Source organism: Protopterus annectens, chromosome 11.part0 (assembly GCF_019279795.1).
Source record: "Protopterus annectens isolate FY-2018-M chromosome 11.part0, PAN1.0, whole genome shotgun sequence".
NCBI classification, from domain to species: Eukaryota; Metazoa; Chordata; order Ceratodontiformes; family Protopteridae; genus Protopterus; species Protopterus annectens.
The window spans coordinates 607,681,503-607,696,224 of record NC_056745.1 but is presented as its reverse complement, the minus strand read 5'-3'; positions in this window follow the sequence as shown (position 1 = coordinate 607,696,224).

The following is a 14,722-nucleotide window of genomic DNA, read 5'->3' as shown; positions in this document are numbered from 1 at the left end:
CTCTTCCAGGACTCCATACAGAAAGGCTCAGAAGACAGACATGATTTCTTTTCATTGAACAACAATGTACCTGTATGCTTTTCCACTGATTTCCTGGGTACTTATGAAGATTCATAAAGATCATTGTGGTGACTCCCATCTGGCCTGGGCAACAGTGGTTCTCCATTCTTTTGGAACTGGTCAAAGGCAATTACCACAAGCTTCCTCAGATACTTTATTTACTTACAAAAGATCAGGGGTGTTTGATGTGTTTTGATCCCCAAACAACTACAGCTGACTGCCTGAACAATATCTTTCAGGCAGCTGTTTTCTGAGGACATGCAGCAGGTATGGATAAGGATAAGAAAGCATGCCACTAGAAAATCATATAAAAGTTAATATAAACATTTCTTCTAGTTGGAGCATAAACATTTCTTTTAGTTGGAGCCTGAAAAAGAACTAGCACCCATTCAGGGCTAGTGTTTGTCTGGGTTTATGGTATTTGTATGAGTTACTATCCTATGGTGTGTCTTACTCCTCTGTCAATGTTCATTTGCCATCCATTTCAGCATGTCTGCCCATGGATCCTCCTCTTTCTATGCAATCTCATATGAAAATGTTTTTAAAAGGGTTGCTGCATAGGAAGCCTGCACTAGAACTAGTGGCACTTCCTTGAAATCTTAATTTTGTATTAGGGAAGCAAACACTTGCTCCATTTGAATCAGCTCATCTAGCTGATTTGAGGTTCTTAACATGGAAACCAGTTTTACTGATTGCTCTGACCTCTGTGGGAAGGGTGTCTGAGTTACAAGTTCTTATGGTGAACCAACCTTATTTCATTTTGAACAGGGGCGAGATTTTTATGTGAACTAATCCTTTTTGCCTACAGTAGTATGTGAGTTTAAGTCAAACTATCCCTCTCCCTGTTTATTTTCCAGAATCTAAAAATGAGGGAGAAAGGATATTCATGCAGTCGATGTTCACAGACAACTTGAGTGCTATCTTGACAGAGCAAAATCTTTCAGAACATCTAAACAGTTGCTCCTGACTCGTGAAGATAAGAAGAAGGAACAAACTGTATCTAAGTAGACCATTTTTAAATGGTTGCCTCAGACTGTTAAATTTATTATTCCCACCACAACAAAACTCTCACAGGCAGGGTTAAGGCTCACTATACCAGAGCCTTGGTTTAATTTATGGCTTTTTGGAAAGGTTTAGATTAAGTAACAAATTGGTCCTGTTTGTATACTTTTACATAGCACTATAAACTAGATTCCTTCTCCAGGTCTAGGACAGTACTTTGCTAGGACTATTCTCCAGGGGCTCCTGGACTCTTTCCCTTCCACCTTCTAGTTGTTCCAAGTTATGGTGATCTACCTATATAGCTTAGGGTACTGCAGCAGTGATAAATACGAAGAACACAGTGCTGTTGTTTAAGTAAACTTACCACAACAGCACGTTTTTGAATGATCACTGTTGCAGTACCTGCACCCCACCCCATCTCCCTTGTTTTTGTGTGTTTTTTATGTCAGGCTGTGGACATGTTTGGACATGTATTTTTTTTTTTTTTCATTTCCTAGCTTTATCCTCTCAGGGCTTACCCTGCCTCTTTTGGTTGGCTTGAAAGCTCTGGAAGGCATTTTGCCCAAACATGTATTTTTAGTCAACTCACCTCAAGTTGACTAAAAGGTCTGGGTATATGGAAGATGCCCTAAAGTCTGTAATTTTCCATGTAAATGAACTTTATCTAGCCCAGTGTCTTTTCCAAATCAATGACAACTAACGGAAAAGAAGAGCAAAGAAAAGAACAGAAAAAAAAAGAACTATATATATATATATATATATATATATATATATTTATGGATCTAGGACTTTTGATTGAAAGATCAATAGTCCAAATCCATTATTACCAAACATACTTTACCGAAAGCACTTTCACTGAAAAAGCACTTACGGTAAAGTATGTTTAAAAAAAATGTTAAACCTACTTCTATGCAGGGGGGCAAGCCCCCCTGCATCCACCATGTGGGGGGCAGCACCCCCCACACTCCCACTACTTTAATATTCTCACTCCAAGGTTGCACTACAGTGGGGAAAAGGGAATTTTCCCTTATCCACACCATAGTACGACCGGCACAACGAGCATACTTATCCGAAACTGCTGCTTCGGTGAACAGCACTTTCAGTTAAGTATGCTCGGTGATTTCTGCTTCAGTGGAAAGTGCATCTGTACGGATCCTATATATATATATATATATATATATATATATATATATATATATTGGCTACTACAGCAGTGATCATTTGAAAATTTACCATTATGTTAAGTTTACTTACACAACTGTACTTTCTTGCTTCTCCCTTCTGCAAGAAGAAAAGGTTTCTAGGGAGTCTTTAGGTGTCCAGGCAGTTCCATCACTGCCTTAGCTGCCAGTGACTGACTCTCTCTCCTGTGGTCAAACTTTCGTACTTCTGTGGATCTGTTTTCCACTCAACAAAAAGCAAAGTACTTCTCTTACTCTGTTCAAGTGTAATTTGAATGAATGGATGGGTAACCACAAATTCACCCTCTTAGCACCCTTGACCCTCATGTATAGGGGCAACACGAAAATGTCCCAACATGTCCTTGTTTTGCCTGTCTCCACGTTAGTTGTACAGAAAATATAAGGGCTAAAAACTACTATGCGAATGTGTGACTAGGCTTCTTAAGATCCTCACATATAAATAACCTAATAGGTACCTATGAACCTGTAGGGTGAAGTAACCACTCTTTAGAAACTTAGACTTGTAAATACAAGTTCACTGCCTTTTAATTACTGGCCTACCTCAAGGTGATGAGAATGTGGCAAGTGATAAAATTGTCATACCTGATGGACTACGTGGGCTTCTTCACCACAATGGTTCAAGCAAAGTTCAAGGGTACTGATGAAGTTAAAGTACTTTCTGTCAAACATAAAAACAAACTTCCATTTACAGAATTTACTATTAAAAACTTGTGGACATCATTGCAGTGTGCCATACAAGCCTAGATCAACACTCCAGTGAAATCTATGTGCTGTATGTGACAAATGAAATGTTAGAGAATAAATTAGATTACATTGGAAGTGGAAGTTGGCCAACATCTAATGAATGACTGCCTGACAGTGCAAAGAAGACTGCAAAAGTCTGGTAACATTTATTCAAAAATATCTTGCTACATTTCTCACGTCTCCATAAAAAATGTGTGTAAAAAGACTACAGAAGATTAAAACAGAAAACTTAAACCACAAGATGCTTTATTTTAAAAGTTCTACACTATATCGCCAAGCAACGTGTATTGCAAAAGTTGTGATAATCTGTTTATTCAGTCAGTTACTGGTCACCTAGTCAAGATCACCTCTGATTACAGTAATACCTTCTACAATAAACAAAATCATTCCAATAATGCAGGAACATAAAAAAACATGTAACATTCTACCTGTGCTTACAAACAGTGCTGTCTTTTCAGCTATATGACTTAATATATTATCTGAATTATGTTAGTAAGTTGGACTGGTAGTGCATAATTTTCCAGGTAAATACACTTTATCTAGCCCAGTCTTTTCTCCAGTACAATGACAACTAATGGCAAGGAAGAGCAAAGAAAAGAAGAGAAAAAAAGGAACAACAAAGATGGTTCTAAGAGCAATGCTGTTTTTCTCAGACATATCTACTTTAACACAATTAATTTTTATATTGTCCAGCATGCTGTGTTAGTGGCTCTACAAATTGCACACTCACAGTTGGTGCTGGAAGATCAGCAGGTTATGGGTTCTTTTCTTACCCCAGGTGATTAGATTACTATTCAAATTGCTGACACTACAACGCAGCATTAGGGCTGTTGTAGACTCCTGAGTGAGCTGTCCTTTGGATGAGTCGTTAAACTGAGGTCCCATCTGCTTGACTTGGTGGTAGCTCAGGTGGATATAAAAGATCCCTTGGAACCTATCAAAAATAGATGAGGAGGTTCTCCAATGCACTGGACAAATTTTTCTTCGCAGTATAAATAACACTTCCAGACAAACCTATTTTAACAAAAACAATTAATATACAGCACAGCAAGCAGTGTCAGTGGCTCAACAGATTGCACACTTGCTTTTGGTGCTGGAAGGTCAGAAGTTTATGGCTTTCTTTTCTTACTCTAGGAGATTGGATTAGTATTCAGATTATTAACTCTGCAGTGCAGCATTATGGAGCTGCTGCTGTCCTGAGTGTGTTGTCCTTTGGATGAGACTTTAAACTGAGGTCTCATCTGTTTGAGTTGGTGGTCGCTGAGGTAGCTATACAAGATCCAATGACACCAATCAAAAAGAAATGGGACTTTATTTTATTTACAGTTATTCTTATTATACAATCTGTACATACTATATTAATTGTTCTTACATTCAAGCAGAAGTTTTGACAACATTGCTTGTGAAATCTGTACTCATATAGCGAAACCATCCTCCCCAACCCTTATTCCATAGCAATTTCTTGATTTTAACATGACTAATGTGGAGTCCCACATTTTATTATACATCAATACCTTACATCCTATATCCATACAATAAAACACTTACATTTTGTCTAACTTATCATATCGGACTATACCTTCTCTGTTATAATACTCTTAAGTTATATTCATAACAACATAAAAAAATCCTTCAATAAATTCTCTAGCACTTAAAGTCCAAAATCTCTCATATTCTACTACACTCTAGAGCAAAATGCTTCATAGTTTTTTTTTTTATATGTATTATGTAATCTATCCATAACCTGTTTATATTTCAAAGCACCTTTTACAGGATGTTTTTCATATATTTTTATTTTCTATCCTCCAAAAAATATTTCCTAAGTATATGTAATCTCTTCTATATTTATTTTTAAAAACAAACCCCCATTGGTTTAGAGGTTTATAAAAATCTTTCTTGAATATATGCTCTATCCATAATCTCACAATGTCTTTCTTAAACCACAGTGGCTTAACAACTTCACTTATTAACCTTTTAATACCTTTACCTTCTTTAATATATCCAAGCATTGTAGAGATTTTTATTTCTATGGCACAATGATCAGCGAAACCACCTTCAAAAATTTTACATCAAACTTCTTTAAGACCTTCAGAATACAAAACACAGTCAATTTCTGTCTTAATGGATCCTTTTGTATATGTATATTCTCTCCTTTCACCTAAATGCAAAAGATTATTTCATCATTTTCTTACACAAACTAATATCCTTATTAACCTTCAATGTTTTTTCTTAAAGTCAAATCTAACATAATAATAATAATAATAATAATTAATAAATGTTAATCATTTGTTTTGTTCTATAAAAAATAGCTTCCTACCTTTATTTTCTGTAAAGTACAAAGCAGTTACTCTCCATAACTTAATTCCAGTTGTAATACCACAAGTAATGCATCTCCCATGTTTAACAGTTATAACATCAGTAATCTTTATATGCCTACATCTTATCAAAATAGCAATACCAAGGTACTGATCTTCTCCAAAACTGTACAGTATTTTATTCTCCCATATTGCTTCTGTTTTTTTTCATTGAATAATACTAAATATTGTGTGTCTAATACATATTAAATCACATTTTTGATTTTATACCAAATCATTGTATCAATTCTTCTCTTTTCATTTATTAAACTGTTTACATTTAAAGATATAACACTTAAGTTATCATTTCCTTGCTTTGCAGTTTTTAACTTTAACAATTTTATTTTCCTCCTCACCCTTTTCCCAATTGTCCATTTCCTCATCTTCCTTCTCCTTCCCACTCCCTTCTTCATTTCCTTCAGTAGATAACTGAAATTGATTTTGTGTTTCTATATTAATCTCAAAAACATCATCTGATGCTTCACTAATCTTTTCCTCTTTTTCAGCATCCTGTTCTTTTTGTACATAATCCAAAATTACAGCCTCATTATGCACCTCATGTCTAGATTCTAATTTTTTTCATTATTTTTATTACAAACCAGAAATAGTTTGTCCCGTCACATTTTCTACAATGTAATATACATTCTTTATTCTTATGACCTGTTTCACCACATTAAAAACATTGGGCAGGATTCACGAAGGCTTGCACGGAGTGTAAGAGACGTGCAACACTCCATGCAAGCCTCGCGATCCAGGAACAGCCCTAAGCTCCGTGTAAGAGAGCAGCTAAAACGTCTCTTACACGGACTGGGCGTGGACATGCTAAATACCTCACTTGCATCCGAAAGGTATGCAAATGAGGTATATTAGCGATCCACGAAGCAGAAACCAGTCTGTGTAAGAGACGTTTTAGCTGCAGAAATGTACTCAGTTGACAACTGAGTACGTTTCTGCAAATTCCACAACGGAGCCATGTCAGCTCCAAAAAAAGGTTGCATATGACTCAGGCAGCATGCCAGTGGCCAAATATGTGGCCATTGGCAATATAACCCGATGCCAAAATAATAAAATTATAATTTTTTTTTTCGGCGATCAAACCCAGCGCAGCCCCACACAAACAGGCTGCGCTGTATAAAAACATAAAAAAGAAGGTTATAAACCCACAAATGTGGGTTTCATGCAATACATGGAATGACAATGCAGGGACCAGCAGACCAAAAACAACATGGCCACCGTGTAGTGGTTGCTAAGGGGGGAAGCTGAGTCTAAGACATGTAACTAAGCATTAGTAGGCAATCTCATGTAAATGAGGGTACGGATACTGAATCTCACAATCACATAGCAAATGAGCACAGTCTGAGTAGTGTAAGAGATACATAAGGGGGAGGAATAGAGTAGGAGATAGGTGACATCACAGGGGGGAATGGTAGAAAGAAATGCAGTTCATTGGAGGCCAGTGTAACTTGACAGATGACAGGCACAGATCATGGAAAGAGGTGTGCCACTAGATAAGTCAGGGAAAGTCAAGAAATGGAAGGTGTACACTGTTACTTACACAAAAGTTTCCTGCTGAGCATGCATGCGCACGTGTGCGCACCATGAAGCGCGAGTAGGACAGTGTGCACACGTGTAAGGCAGTCTGAGCATGTGGGAGCGTGTTGGGAGATGTTTAACACTGTTTGCGGGGGTGTGCGCGCGTGTAGGGCAGGCTGAGTATGTTGCAGGCTGCTGGCAGACGTGTAACAGTGTTTGCGCGGGTGTACACGCGTTTTAACCGGAATAAGTAGATTCTGAACCGTGTAAGCACGTGTGCGCGCATGTAAGCCACTGTGAGCGTGTTTCTGATAGTATGCACATTGCTCCCCCCAGAGGAAACAGAGAGGAAAAAGGAAGCAACAGAATTAATAGGAAGCTAGCAGGGATAACTGCTGAAGCTAGCAGGTGAAAAAAATTAGAAGCAGGCAATTACACAGGCAGAATAGTAGCCCAGCCCAGCACTTAAAACTCTGCAAACAGTAGTGCAGGATGTTTCCCTTAAGAGACACTGCAAGACAGGAGTAAGCTAATAGAAGTGAAAACTGAAAAAGCTGAACTCAGAGCAGAAATGTTAGGGGCTGCCATAGCTGTCATAATGAGACATAGGTGACTTGCTGAGGGTGGTGACAATGCAGATGGTGCCAGACAACCCACAGTGAGGAGACGGAGAAGAGTGTATAGGCCCAGGGTCACCTACCACGGGTTACATGAGCTGGAGATAGTAGAGCGCTATAGAGTGGACAGAGAGCTCCTGCAGCAAATTGTTGAGCTGTGCAGGCCACGCCTCACACACAGAACCAACAGAGGGGAACCCATCCCAGTGGAAACCAAGGTATGTGTTGGCCTAAGAATACTAGCAACAGGTACCTTCCAGAGACCAACTGGTGATATGATGGGGATATCACAGGCATCAGCCTCCAGGGTACTGCACCAGTTCCTGGATGCCATGTCAGCACATGTCGGTGAGCATGTATATTTCCCCAATGCCCGTGAGGTATTGGCCAGCAATATGCGTCTCTTTCAGCAAATAGCGGAATACCCTGAGTTACTGGGTGCAATAGACTGCACGCACATATGCATCAAAGCACCAGCCGGTGAGCGGGGTAGGGCCTACATTAACCGCAAGGGCTACCCCTCCATCAACTGCCAGGTCGTGTGTGATGCCCAGGGCATAATAATGAATGTGTGTGCTGGCTGCCCTGGGAGTTACCACGATTCCCACATCTGGCATTTGACACAGCTGTACCAGACATTTGCCAATGGGGACATCCCACACGGACACCTAGTGGGGGATACAGGTTATGCACTGGAGCCGTGGCTGATGACACCCATCAGAAACGCACACACACCTGAACAGGAACACCATAATGAGGCACACGCACAAACACGTAATGTAATAGAGCATGTGTTTGGGCTGCTCAAGTCATGGTTCCGGTGTCTGGACACATCTGGTGGAGCCTTGCAGTACACACCAACTACATATACCCAAATTGTCATGGTATGTGCTATGATACATAATATGATCTTGCGAAAACAGCTGCAGCAGGACCAGCATAGGGCCGGGCCAAACAGCCCCCCACCATTGCCAAGGCCATCACAGGCAGAGCGTGACTCGGAGGAGGTACAACCTGAGCCTACCCCAGTAGGCAGAAGGAGGCGTGCCCAGTATGCCCTGGCCTTGGCAAAGAGGCAACGCATAGCACATACACTGGCTCAGTAGGAACCCTGGGAATGATACCCCCTCTGACTTACTCAAATAATAACATGGATGCCTAAAATGACATGACCTGCTCACAAACATGTATAGGGAAGTGTAATATGCGCATCCGACAGAGGCAGCCCTGCAGCACCACCTGAGGCATGAATGCTATGTGTTAAGTAATGTAACACCATGTACTATATGCACACCTGAGCACCCTGACTAACATCAACCCTCACCAAGCATGAAGCCACAAAATGATGATGGGATGATCAAGTGCAATAACTGGCTGAAGTAATGCAGTTAGTCAGAGGGGAGCCAATGTGTTTCAGGCTGGGAAGACATGCGGAGCTTGACATGATGCACCACCTGCTAGGGGTGGTGTGCACCTATCATGCCATGCCCCATGGATACCGGCAAAGGCTGTCAGTACCCACAGCATGCCCTGAATAGGTAAGTCTCAAAACACAAACCCACCTTCATAGGTTCTACAAGGGATAGGAACCTAGATGTAATGCTACCCAATGACAGATGTATAAACAGCAAGATGTGTGCAGTGTAAACGCACACAGTATGGAGAATGTAGATACCAGTCCAGCCACAACAAGTAGAATTTGTGAATCCAGAGGCAATGTGACACCAGTACCAAGTACACAGACAACCACAACACCCCCAATAAATACAAATATATGTGATAGATGCATCCATGTATCCAAACCAGAGGTTGAGCTCCACCAACTCAGTACTGTCAAAACTAGTCAGGAGGAGAAGGTAACCACATACACCACAAACCCAGTCCGACATAGACCTACCACAACTGTAAACCAAACACATAAACACAGACAAATATTCCCGGAGGCCTTAATTACAAACACACCACACCAACAGAAGCCTCCAAAGTAGATCACAAGCAACCACAACCTTCAAACATAGCACATGCAACGAATAGTACGCAAAGCTGGTGTGCCAAACAGTCACAGGCCAGAAGGAGAAACAACATGTCTGATACAGTCGTAATAGGTGTCTGTATAGGCAGACACACTGCTGTCCCACTCACCAGACTGAACAAGGGAAAGGGTAGAGTAAGCTGCTTGTAGGCTGCCACAAAATGCCACATAACACAAGTACGCAGGTCACCCTAAAGCAAGCAGAAATATGATGCACTCAATGTCCATGCTGGTGTGAATTACCTGAGATGTACCTCCCTGGTCAACATCAAAAGAGACATGGATGGTCCCTCTGAGTATATACCCCAGGGCGGGATGACACTGGCTGTGTGCAGCATCCAACCCTCACCAAGAATGATGCCACAGTACAAACACAGAATGCTCATGTTTAACAGCTGGCACAGTTACAGTTACAGCTGTCAGTCCAAGAGGGTCTAATGTGTGTCTGCATGAGATGTCAAGCATGACAAGCCATGCTGCTGTTCCAGGGATGGCTTTCAGCTGTTACCCGTGAGTATCTGGATACTGGATAAGGCCTTTGCTGCCTCCATAGAGCCATATGTAGGCAAGGCCAGAAAGACTACCCACCACCCTAGAAAACATAAGTGGTAGGAAACATAAGGGTAATGCTGACCAATGCCAGATGTGTAAACTGCAATATGCATGCCCCTGAGGCACTTCCCATTATGGAGAACATTGATGTCTGTGCAGTGACAGAAGCCTGCTGCAAGCCTAGTGATAGCACACCAGCACTACTAGGTTATACCACATATCATGTGTTATGGCCCAACACCTGCACCAAAACATCAAAGGAGGGGGAGTATCCATATGCAGCACAGACACCCATATTGCCAGGTAACTGACAATGCACAAAGCAGCGGACACCACTCATGTGCACATAACTGTAGTCAAAACTGCTGTACAGTCTGTAGCATGCGACAGACCACACTCTCACACACAAGAACTCCACCCAGACATCCGAAGACACTGGACAGTATGAATGTCCCACCAAATATCAGACAAGGTACACACAAATTACCACATAGGTGTCAAACCATTATGTATGCAAGGAGTAATCAGGGACCTAGGGACACAGGTCGACATTAATCTGTCATGTGACACCCACAATGCCATTGTGGCTATGAAGACTGTCGATACTGGACACCGTATCATGAAAGGATTCACATCAACATCAACAGAGGTCACTGTGCCACTGTACTGTTCCCTTATCAGACCCATAATCTAGTACAATGACTCATATGGGATGTACCGTACGTGACACCTGCAGCGGTTCGGAAGATCTCATAGTTACCCCACCAACAGGATAAAGGTTGTTAAATATATGTCATATGCTGCCTGGCTGTAGACACCCCAGCTGACTGCAGTCACGCACTGCCTACACAGAGGCATTGTATGTCTGTTGTACAAGGCCATGTCCAACACAGGAGTAATGGACATGCTACACCACAGGAAATCAAAGCCATTGGAGCTGTGAGAGTTACAGATGTCAGCCTCAACACATAATGAAATAAGATGTGCTGGAGGGACAGATACATAACCCATAGGCTCCCCACACCCAGAGGCACAGTGAAGCACCTCATAAATGGCCATAATTGAACATAGCAAGGGGTGGTGAAAGACACACACACTCTGGCTAGGCTTACTAATGGCCTAGGGTGTCTAGCCTAGTATGAACCCATGAACCTATGAAGATACAAAATGTACAGGACACTAAGGATAATCACAAGGCTTACCCAACTGATGGTAGGAACCATGTTGGACATCCACAGATATGCTCCGACTCACACAGATATTACAAGCAACATACCAAACACACACACATATTGCTAACATACAACCTGTCAGGTGTAGTGAAAATACCCCCCCCCCCGAGTGCAAAATACCTATCCCAGCAGACTGATGGTCCCCTGACATTGCAGATGCTGAGGTAACAGCCATCATCTGCAAAGCAGAACACACAGCAGCAAAGGTATGTGATGGTGTCTTGTGCTGATGCCAACATGGACTCCAAGAATAATGGAATGCCAAATCACACTACTGCCCAATGTCAGCCTTACCACAGGATATGTACCCAAAGAGCAGTGTACAACAACAGTGGTCCATCACAACAAAGGTGTTGCCTGAATGGATACTCTAAACTACCACCCCAGGATCCTGACAAGCTTGTTCTGCACAGCTATGGAAAGGATCAGTATGTACCGCAGACAGAAGGCTATTGTGGACCTACTGATACTGGACCCTACACAGTGTGGCTGTTGTAACTGCAGAACCTGCCCCTAAACATGTCTGACCCATTTGAAGCAGTCATTAAGGTCATTGATGAGGGCAATGTGGTCCACACAGCGTAGCTGGACCGTGCACATGCTTCTAGACAATACCGTACGAGTTCAGTATGGATATGTTCACCAGCTTAAATATACACCCCTATGTCAGTAGAAAGGTTGCAAACCAGACCAAGGACAGAACTGACATGGTCAGACATGCCGCATCCATGTCAGACTACAAAGCGGATATGAGTGGCATCCCACAAGGCCTGGTCTTGGCCCCCACCCCATTCTGTATATATGTCCCATAGGTATAGGCCAACATGGAAGGACTGTGACTGAGCATGTATGCAGAGGAGTACAAACAGCCCACCATATCCGACCCCAGCTGACACAAGCAACCCACAAAAGGGCCACCTACAAACAGACAACTGTAGCCATAGCCATGTCAGCAAGCTAATTGCAGAACTGTGTATAGACAACCATCGTGGATATACAGTAAGTGCCCACAAATTACCACACAGGTGTTAACCCATGAGGTACCTAACATGTAATGTGAGACCTGGGTACAAAAGGTGATAAATATCCTGCACTGGACAAACATGTGGCTGTAGTGTTCGCAGAAACATGTACCATATACCCACCCAAACATGAAGGTTGGCAGATGTAGATAAGGGGAACTCACTGTGGCTCTGCAGCCATCCTCCATCAGCGTCATAACTGACTACAATAGCCCCTGTGGGATATACCGCAGCAGACACCTCCATCAACTGTAAAGTCCACAACAGTACCCCACCAGGGGTAGCAAAGAGCATGAACAGATGCCATGTGTTGCCTGAGTAAATAAACTGCAGCCCCACACACCGCCATCCTTCCCAGCTACAGGAAAGCTGTGCCTGATGTATGAAGCCATGTCCAACCTGGAATGAATGAACATGTTGCACCTTGTACAATCTGAATGGCAGTGAGCTATGCACATGAGAGACCTGAACCCCGGCACTGACATACATAGGACAAGCTGTACAGAATGATCCATAACACAGAAGGCACTCCCACACTTCAGTAAACTCCTGGTACAGGTCAGCCAGAGAGCCACATATCGACACCCCTCAAGAGGCATCCTGATGAGTGTATGGGAGATGGTAGGCTAACCCTGGGTATCACTGTTATGTCAGAGGTAGACGGAGGCACAGTATACTAACCATGACATATGTCATGGCAAACTCCAGTTACAATGTGTGTCGAAGGACAAACACACCCTGTGACTAGCATCAGAAATGGCCTAGGGAACATTGCTAGTGTTTGCCAATGTCCACCCATATTGTGGAATACACTAGCAATGTTGGACGAGCCTGGTGTAGGTAGTCCATATCTGAACATATTGCAACATGGTCATATGTGCACAACTGGCCCCTACACAGTCTGTTGTGCTCACTGTGAAGATGTCAAGCAGTCATAGGACTAAAGCCCAGGATACTGTCCACCACAGTGAAAGTACCAAACCAGTACACTATACGGTACTACAGTGTCAGGACATTATGAAAGTATGTTAAGAACTGTCTGCAAAGTATCCCATGCAATCCCTGCAGGCACAGTATTATCTCTGTTGTGGCAGACACGAAGCAGTTGGCCAGTTAGTACACAACATGACACCCAACACACAACCATAAACGTGCAATATTGTTGAAGTTCACACGCACCCAAATATGTGGTGGACTTCAGAGTGCAACATATGGAAAGCTCACACTGGGCATGCTCGCACACTTTGATAAATGAGGCATATGTCAGACAACATGCCATGGAAAGGCTGAACTGGGCATGCTCACACACTTAGGCCATATCTCCGTTTAGCAGTTGGCCATACATATCTGGTATTTGTACGTGTCAGTCCAGGAACCAACCACAGCACAGCAATCAGCCCAGTGCACACAGTAAATGACCACAGAGACATAAGTGATGTAGTGGATCGTTGTCATATGCAAACATCTTCCACAGATACACAAGTTGGTCATAGGAACAGGGAATGCTATGGCAATAAAGACCTGCAAACAGTAGAACAGCACAACAAATATTGTGTATCCGACAATTGAACATATGGGTGTAGAGGTCAATACTAGGCTTCTTGCCCTAGGGAATGACAGCTCAGCCAGAGTGTGCTTGGCATCTGCATCCCCAGGATAGTAGGCTACTGTGCCACTGTAAAGTAGGTCACAGAAGGCAACATGTGAGGCTAGTGAGCTGTGCCTCTGTCAAGCAGGGGCACTGTGGAGGTCTCATGGATTGAATGTGCTAAGCCACAGCCATGTTGTCAGTTTGTGCTGTGAGAGGGTTGCTGAGGATCTCTGACAGTAGGTGTCCTTCAATAACAGACTGAGGGAAGCCCTATCTGCATTATCTGGACGATTCCACTGTCAACACTGTGTTGTAATGAGTATGTGTGAATGAAGTGCCATGCTGGAACTGTCCACAGATGTCCTCCCTCTGTGGGCTACAGCTCTGCAATGTATTAGGTCACTCTGTCTGTTGTACGGCACATATATGGCTGGTGTACAGCTGACAGGTGTCTTGTTGTGGAGCAGTCATGGGTATATGTGGGATAGCATGACCAATGCAAACTGTACACATGCTCATAGAATGCAATTGTCAAGGATTATGCTGAGTGGCCAGTATAGTCCTCCAGCATGGGTCCTCTGAAGTCATCCACCCCAGTCTACACAAGTGTAGAGTCTGCTTGTGCTAAACCCAGTTTGTGTGCAGTGACAACCTTGCCTGGGGGTGGAGATGGGATATGGATGTCCAGGGAAAGGTGGGTATGGTCAGATATCAACAATGGTGGTCTACCTCTGGTGTGGAACAGTGAGTACCCACGTTGCAGATGGACAGGTGCAATATG